The sequence below is a fragment of the Berghia stephanieae genome, chromosome 2 (genome assembly GCF_034508935.2).
Source record: "Berghia stephanieae isolate SIO BIC M18660-M18661 chromosome 2, UCSD_Bste_1.3, whole genome shotgun sequence".
Taxonomy (NCBI): Eukaryota; Metazoa; Mollusca; class Gastropoda; order Nudibranchia; family Aeolidiidae; genus Berghia; species Berghia stephanieae.
The window spans coordinates 106,336,855-106,346,854 of record NC_088361.1 but is presented as its reverse complement, the minus strand read 5'-3'; positions in this window follow the sequence as shown (position 1 = coordinate 106,346,854).

The window sequence follows — 10,000 nt, the reverse complement described above, 5'->3', positions numbered from 1 at the left end:
CAAACAAACCCAATAACAAAGAGTTGGGTGACTGTAAGAGAGTTAGCTTATAGCAAGTGGGTTTAATGAGTTCACAGTGCTTGTATATCAGTTAAACTTGGTCATTATATTGAGTAGTCTAGGTCAGTTTTACGTTCCAAAGTTAAAGGATTGGTCATTATATTGAGTACTAGAAAATTACTTTCTTTGATCGGTGTTACTTGGTTATTGGGGATAATAGCATCAAATTATAGTTGGAATTTATTATTTGGGCGTACAGATTATTTGGGCGTACTGAACTAACGTTTACCAAAAGTAATATTATATCATAAAAGGCGGGGTTTAACACCAATATGTAGGAATTGACGTTTCAGGTTTGATTATGATTTGGTCTTACTCTTAGGGGTTGGATTATAGACTGACAGGGAACTGTCAAAACTGCAAGGGGGCGTGGAACCAATGGAATTGTGGGTAAAATTTTGATAGGGATAAAAGAGGATGTTTCGAGGAAAACGGTAGGATTCAACTTGACCATGAGCTGCACACTTTAAACCTTTTGTGCTCACCATCATTTATTTGCTTTTACGGACTTAGAAATATTCCACGAACATTGAAAATGGTTACTTAGGCAAAATTGACTTTACATGTGGACTGATTTTACGGATTTGGAATTTATAAAACTGATTGAATTATGACCATGCTATTTGATTTGGATTTGGAATTTATCATGATTTGGATTTTGAATTTATCACAAACAAATAAAACAGTAAGAAATGAAACTTGGAATCTGGACTTTTATTTGAATGTCTTGATGTTGTGCATTCAATTATCATCACCGACCCCTGAACTCTTTCGTCATTATTAACATCTACAACACGACGCAAAGGATAATACTACCATCTATGAAAAACACCACTATGCGATCATAAGCCATTACATATGTGTGCAACTACCCCACATTATGTATCTTATTTGGTGCCGTGACCAGGATTCTTATATATCTTTTTTTGGAGCCATGGTACCAGGATGTAAAGATGTTATTATTCCGAACCATGGATACACAAGAAATGTGTATTGTTGCAGTGTTAATATATATTGAAGTTTTTGTGAGACTCGAATTTTGAAGTGAAAATTGTGAACAGATAGGGAAATAGTTTTATTTGGGAAAGAAAATGAATATCAATTTTGAAGGTGAAGTAGTGGAATTATTTTGTATTGAAATATGAAAAAAAAAATTTGAAATTATAGATGATTCCTAAAATTCTGACAAAAGACGATATTTTAAAAAATAGATAAATATACTAAATAATATTTAAATTAAGAGTCACAGATAGAAAAGGAAATTTTTAAAAAATATAGATATATAGGGCAATATATTATATTCAAAAAGTGAAAACAATATATTATAGAACGGCAAAATAATAATAATAATATAATAATAATAATAATAATAATAATAATAATAATAATAATAATAATAATAATAATAATAATAATAATAATAATAATACTAATAATAATAATAATAATAATGCATTGATGCTATACGTATTTTATTTAATTAAAAAGAAGAGAGGGAGAGATGAAGAAAAATTGCAGAATTTAAATGAATATTTTAGTGCGTTTTATTTTTCAAAATAAATGAAAATGCGTTTACTTATAATCGGGCGTTTCGGAACAAATCTTCGAATATTAATTTGTACCGTTAATGGCAATGTTTTGTTAATATCAGTAACAAAGATGTGTCGATTTTTATTTCAATTTTTGTATGTTACTGTTGGAATTACATGACAGTTGGTCCATTATTTAATGTTGTTACGTTTTATTTTCTGTCAAAATGACTCAAGAAGATGATGGCAATAAAAACACGTACATTATAAGTTTTGATAATTGAAAAATGTCTTATGGTATTTATTGTTATATTACAACATCATTGGTTATATTTTTCTCCCGTCAATAGGGATGAATTGGTAGGTTGATATTGACTCTTTGAGATTCATGGGTTCATGACAAAGAGCAAAGTTTTATATCTGTTTGTATTCTTAGTAATAAATGTGTGGTTAACGCAGCCAAGTAATCGACAACAGAGCTAATTATATATTTGTAATGAGACATGGCGTTATAATAGATTACATAAGACATTTGGATTTTATCACTGGAAATTAAGTTGAAATGATTTATGCGGAATATGAGTCAATCGTTGTTTTGTTTAGTTTTGTTTTGAAACGCGTTTCATCGTGATTTTTAAAGGAGACATATTCTCATAATAACGGAATAACGGACTTTTGGTTTAAAGTCGGAGAACAAATAAAATGACGGAGTATTAATTATTATGAAAGACTGATGTCTTGTAATGGGAGTTAAAATGTTATTACGGAAGAATAACAAAATATTGAAAATGCATTACCATGTCATGTGAGCTGATAATATTTGTGACACAAGTGGTTAACTTGTTAAGAATCAGCGAATTATAAGTAACCCATATGGTAAAATGCTGTATATGCATATTGGGTAAATAAGCGCAGTGATGTAAGACGCGGTAATTAAAGTGCACATGATTTAAATTACGAGACGCAGGAATGAGGCGTTCGGGAATATTTTATTTTGCGTTTGATTAAAGCGCATTGTTTAACATGAAATGATACAGAAGGCGGATAATTTTTATAAATACGATGCGCGTGGTTAAAGCGCACACAATTATCAATGCTATATTAAGAGGCGCGAGATAACGTCGCAATGAGTTATATGAATATTTTTATAAGCCGAGGGCAAAGGCGCGAAACATTGAATTTTTATTGACCAGAGTGTATATCGTTTCTGCAAATATTTTGATTATCATATTTTTCTCCTATAGATTCGCTGTTGTAATTGTAATCAATATTTACTGCGTGGTTTGAATTTAACATTTATATCATAAAGTGTGTAACTGAGTTGAAGAAGAAGTTATGTTCAATTGTCAAATCTTAAGTGTGTAATCAATCGGCAATCAGTTGAAATGGTAGGAAGTGCTACGATAACATAAACAAAATCATATTTCATTAAATTAGGGATTTTCTAAGGGGAATAATTCGAGTTAATCAAAGGCAGAAGTAGTGTTTGCACTAAAACATGATACAGTCATCACGAAAGAGGACACTTGCAACCATCAGTCATAACGGGAACGCTGATGACAACGACAGAGGCAACTCAAACACAGCCACAACAGAGGTCGGGAAATGTCCTAATCCCTTTGGTCTATCCACGAATACATTAAAATGGAGTAGCAATCTCGACTACGCCATTGATACGTCCAGAATCAACACAATCTACAGACTACAAATACACAGCAACCTCAATTACATTGTACCTTTCATCTTATACAAACTTGACAGAATTCATAAAATAATATCTGTATCAACACAGATTTCTTCCATGAACCTTTTTATATTTACATTCTTTATTGAACAATTGGATTACTTGTATTTACTTCTACAACAACAATACCCAACGATGTACGATGTCAATAATTTCATAAACGTTCAAGATACGATTGTTTTTACAAAAATGATGTCCAATTGTGAACAATACTACTTCCATCATATTCAGTGGTGAGCGTATTCAAATTTAAACTTATGTCAATATACAAGTGTGCAGCACCCATATCTACAACTTATAAACATTGAATATTATAATAACGCCTGTCTTAGTATCATTGTAAAAGATAAAGGCTATATATGTATATGACAATGCAGGAAAAAGTATCGCAAAACGCCACATGAGCGATTTCCTTGGATTCATTATCGTATGATATTCAACAACCTGCGTTCAAATAACGAAAATATTGTTGACCTTATTCGACCCTACTACATACACTACTAGACTACGTTATTGTTACATCATCTACCTGGTGTTTGGACTCACGTCACCCACCGGTACTCTACAGATTACATCATCTACCTGGTGTGTACTCACATGCCACCTCATCAAAACTCGATCAACAAACACAGACAATTACAACACACGACCTCTGTCGACTACTACACACGAACTCTTTGTCAACACATGGCTGAGTTCACAACTTTCTTTTGACTTGCTGGATAAGTCAAACTTCATTTAAATTCAAGATCTCGCACACAGTTAATCTTGAATTTTTACAATTTCATCTACAATGAGATTCAACGTTTACACAAGACAACCACAAATATCTACGAGGAGAATCGACCCAGATGCCGGAGATGAATGGATTACAGCGACGTCACAAGACCAAGAAACAACCCAACAGGTTAAGCATACGTTTGCTACCTGTAGAGTCTTTTTTCGTCCCAAATTCAAAAGACTCGAACAAATACAACACACTAATTGCAAAAGTTGGTCACTTTAGTAACAGCCCACAATCACATACTGTGTTAGATTTTACTTATTTAGTTATTTACACTGTACTAAATATGAATAAGTCGGACAGACTAATGACTGATTATTTACTTAACACTAAATATGTTATGTGAACAAGACTAATGTCTGATTATTTATTAAAGACTAAATATTTGAATGTGAAGACATTATGGTGATAATTCGAAGACATTTACAGAGGAAAAAGTTTTTAATTAATTAACAATAATTAAAGTGAATTTATGACACTTGGGCTATTCAGTGACCACAACACACACAACAATGCAACACGTAGACTAGATACAATCACCTCAACTCTTATAGTTGATATATTTTTTTTTCATTACATGAAAACTCATTCTAAATGGAGACAATGACTTAATTAACAATTACTGACAATTTTTACAGGATGACCATTCTCAAAACGAACGGATTACTGAGAAATGTGACCTCTGATGGATGACCACAAAGAACAATTTGATATCAATGTAGTTGTAAACTACACCCTGATGACTTAAAAAGCTTAAAAAATTGAAACATCAACAATGAACAATGAATGATAATAACTTCAACTTGAATTTTAAAATGATGATAATGCTATTATTATGATTTATTTTTAAATATTTTTTTATTACTAATTGAAATGTAATCCTTCGTATATGGATCTAGATGTCTATAATACATTATTTGTACCACATATTATAAGTAGGAATTAATGTAATAATGTTGTTTAAATGGAATCATACAATATAAGGGAATATACAAGGTACTGGTTTTGATATGTCAGTAAATGAGTAGACATACATGGAAGCTGAGATTATCACCCATGTCGTAAAGAGTTGAATTTGAGATTGAATAAGACAACGTGAGTATATCACAAATGGAATTTGAACCATCCTTTTTCACGCAATACTATTTATGTGTGATGGGATATGACGAGAATTAAACACTTTTATTGCTATGAAGATGGAATTTAAGGTGAAAAGATATTTTTTCTTTGAACTTTTAATTACTTGATATCTTACTGTCAATGTTGTAATGCCTTAAAAAGTATAATCGATAAATATATAAATGTTTAATCAACTTTCGTGTTGGTAAATTTAAATTTTAATCACTTTTAAATGATAGATACCTTACTGTTGATGTTGTAATTTGAAAGAAAAAAAAATCTATAATCGATATATATATCTATTTAGATGTTGTAATCAAATTTGATGTTTGTGAATTTATCAATGTTGTAATACTATAAAACCTATAATTGATATATATGAATGTTGTAATCAACTTTGGTGTTTTTGAATTTAAAGTTTAAAGTTTTTAAATATTTAACTGGTATAAGTATTATCATTTTAACATTTATTTATTACATTTTAGTTGGACATTACATATATATTTAATCTCTCACTGTAATTTTTTTGAATTGAAATTGTTTTAAAGTCAATTTAAATTCTAAGAAAGGGGCGTATGTAAGAGAGTTAGCTTATAGCAAGTGGGTTTAATGAGTTCACAGTGCTTGTATATCAGTTAAACTTGGTCATTATATTGAGTAGTCTAGGTCAGTTTTACGTTCCAAAGTTAAAGGATTGGTCATTATATTGAGTACTAGAAAATTACTTTCTTTGATCGGTGTTACTTGGATATTGGGGATAATAGCATCAAATTATAGTTGGAATTTATTATTTGGGCGTACAGATTATTTGGGCGTACTGAACTAACGTTTACCAAAAGTAATATTATATCATAAAAGGCGGGGTTTAACACCAATATGTAGGAATTGACGTTTCAGGTTTGATTATGATTTGGTCTTACTCTTAGGGGTTGGATTATAGACTGACAGGGAACTGTCAAAACTGCAAGGGGGCGTGGAACCAATGGAATTGTGGGTAAAATTTTGATAGGGATAAAAGAGGATGTTTCGAGGAAAACGGTAGGATTCAACTTGACCATGAGCTGCACACTTTAAACCTTTTGTGCTCACCATCATTTATTTGCTTTTACGGACTTAGAAATATTCCACGAACATTGAAAATGGTTACTTAGGCAAAATTGACTTTACATGTGGACTGATTTTACGGATTTGGAATTTATAAAACTGATTGAATTATGACCATGCTATTTGATTTGGATTTGGAATTTATCATGATTTGGATTTTGAATTTATCACAAACAAATAAAACAGTAAGAAATGAAACTTGGAATCTGGACTTTTATTTGAATGTCTTGATGTTGTGCATTCAATTATCATCACCGACCCCTGAACTCTTTCGTCATTATTAACATCTACAACACGACGCAAAGGATAATACTACCATCTATGAAAAACACCACTATGCGATCATAAGCCATTACATATGTGTGCAACTACCCCACATGACGTCAATTTTGTTCCTTCCATATTAACTTGTTAAAAATATATGCATTAGTTTCCATTCAAATTAAATAGCGTGCTGATAGGATTGAACATATTTATTTTAGACTGACAAGCTTCACTGAGTCCAAAACCAAAAATACGATCACACAGGTCTCTGATATGACATAACCCATTTGATAATATAACAATATTTAATTACAATTCATTCTAGCCCCAATGCTAAGATTAGATCGATCGCCATAACATAGTAGTGTGAGAACCATAAGAGGCTGCTACCAAGTCAAAGCACCCCTAACGGATCACTGCCTTGACGATTGGCGGGAGTGCTTGATGCATGTCAGCGGCAAAGGAGTACTTCCGGTTGACTGTCACTAGACCACCCCGGATGTCGAGCCCACCCAGACATGTGACGGAAATGAGATCCAACCCGGTGCCCGATTGGCTTCGGTTTCCCGGGCTCCACACTACTGCAGCATGATAATAATGTCCAGAACACATTCTCAATGGCGAACCTGTCGGGCGCCTAGCCAAATACTATCGCGTTCGTGGACCAGGGTCGTTAGGACAGTGGAGAAATAAGCGAACGTCCCAACACCACTTTAGCTGGAAAATCCGGTATCGGGGTCCGCGTCATGACGAACATATTGTCCCTCAATATCGAGAGCCAGAGTATGGCCAAAAATGAGCTTTTATTAAAGCTACTGGTTGTGCATAGCGTTGATATTCTCCTACTACAGGAGACCCATCTTTATTCAGGCACGCAATCTTCTCGATTCCAGATCCCAGGCTATACGGTGGTCCAACGAGAGGACACTTCGAGGCTCAAAGGAGGTGTTAGCGTTTAATCTAAAAAGCCTTCGAAGGTAAGTGTCACAGAGAGTCTTACGGACAGCAACTGGGTGAATAGAATTTCTGTGGAGGTAGGTGGGCTGTATCTGCACAATATTTATAAACCATCAAAAGCGACTTGGGATACACCACCGGTCCCGGTGGTTAGCCACCCTTCCATCTGTCTAGAATATTTTAACAGCCAACACCACGAGTGGGGCTACCGAGACTGCTGCAACCGAGACAACTCCACTCAATGATGGACTATAACGATCTATACCTAGTGAATTATCCTGCGGCCAAGGGTACCTTCAGGGGCACCTGCCATAAGAAGGAATATACTTCTGACCTCACTCTCGTGACGAATGGATGTTAACGGGGACCCGTTGTAGGTTAACCGGACAGTCCTTGGTGGCTTCCCGCATAGCCAGCACAAGCCGGTTCTTGTCACAGCTGAAGTGACAATCTTTTTTTTTTTTAATTGAGCTTTTATATAGCGCAATATCCACTAAACGTGCTCAAAGCGCTTTACAAGGGGGTCCCTGGTCAACAGCAACATTTAACATGTAAGACGGGACATGACGCCTGTTAGGCGATATTATAATTTTTCGGACAAAAGACAACGCTGTTAACGACCAGGTACTCATTTTACACCTGAGTACGGTGAGAGAATGTGAGTAAAGAGCCTTTTCCAAGGACTCAACTACGCGCCGAGCACGAGGCTCGAACCCAGGACCTTCCGATCCGAAAGCGAGTGTCATACCACTAGACCACATCGCCGCACAATTCCGAGGGTTCAGTCTCCCCCACTCTGCAGATGGAGCTTCAGAATGCTAACTGGGAGGAATTTACTTTCTATATCGAGCAGGTCTGCCCTGCTATTCCTCCCAAGTCCGAGAACATAACCAGATTGAACATGCTGCTGGTTAAGAGCGCTCACTGCTCCATTCCACGGGGCGAACGGAAATTCTCTCTCTCTCTCTCTCTCTCTCTCTCTCTCTCTCTCTCTCTCTCTCTCTCTCTCTCTCTCTCTCCCCTGCTGAACGGAGGAGAAGGAAAAGCTGTACAAGAAATACCAGCAGACCAATTGTAATCATCACTATTCAATGTGAGTGTCCTATGTCTCCCCAAGCTGTCCCAAATCACCCTGGGTCATGTCCTAAGTCTCTCTGACCTGTCCTAAATCTCCATGAGTCATATCCTAAGTGTCCTTGACTTGTCCTAAATCTCTCTGGGTGACGTCCTAAGTCTCCTTGACCTGATCAAGTCTCCCTGACCTGTCCTAAGTCTCCCGGGGTCATGTCCTAAGTCTCCCTGACCTGTCCTAAATCTCCATGGGCCATGTCCTAAGTCTCCTGGGGTCATGTCCTAGGTCTCCCTGACCTGTCCAAAGTTTCCCTGGGCCATGTCCTAAATCTCCCTGGGCCATGTCCTAAGTCTCCTGGGGTCAGGTCCTAAGTCTCCCTGACCTGTCCAAAGTTTCCCTGGGCCATGCCATAAGTCTCCTGGGGTCATGTCCTAAGTCTCCCTGACCTGTCCAAAGTTTCCCTGGGCCATGTCCTAAATCTCCCTGGGCCATGTCCTAAGTCTCCTGGGGTCAAGTCCTAAGTCTCCCTGACCTGTCCAAAGTCTCCCTGACCTGTCCCAAGTCTCTCTGGGTCATATCCTAAGTCTCCTTGACATGTCCCAAGTCTCCCATTTTACGTTCCGAATAGAAATTGTAATTATCGATCAAACAATCAAAGTGCTTGTTTTAAATTTCTTTACTTATAAAAATGCAGGATTCAATGCACTTGATGTGAAAAAAAAAGAAAATGTTTGCTTTTGAAATAAAGTTCTGCGGGGGGTTTCAATGTTACAAGTTGATTATATTTCAGTGACTCCCACTTCTCCCCTATTTATATTATACAATATATAACATAGTATCGTTTCCCCGGAACACACACGCACACACACACACACACACACACACACACACACACGCACACCTGCATTCATTCTTTATGAGTGTAATTGTAATTTGGATGCGAAATACACATGTCAACGTAAAAATCCATGCACTGCTCACCACAGCTCTGAATTATAAAGCATCTAGATAGCTGTACAGTACAAGCCAAACCACCAAGGTCGACAAAAAGTCGCGTGTTAACTTCAAGACTTAAGCTGTCAAGCACGTAATGGATTTGGTGGATTAAATCCTTTAAAAAATTGAGCTTTATATAACGCAATGTCCACTTAATGTGCTCAAAGCACTTTACAAGGGGTCCCTGACCAACAGCAACATTTAACATATTGGACGGGACATGACGCCTGTTAGGCGATATTACAATTTTTCGGACAAAGACAACGCTGTTAACGACCAGGTACTCATTTTACACCTGAGTACCATAAGAAAATGTGAGTAAAGAGCCTTTTCCAAGGACTCAACTATGCGCCGAGCGCGAGGCTCGAACC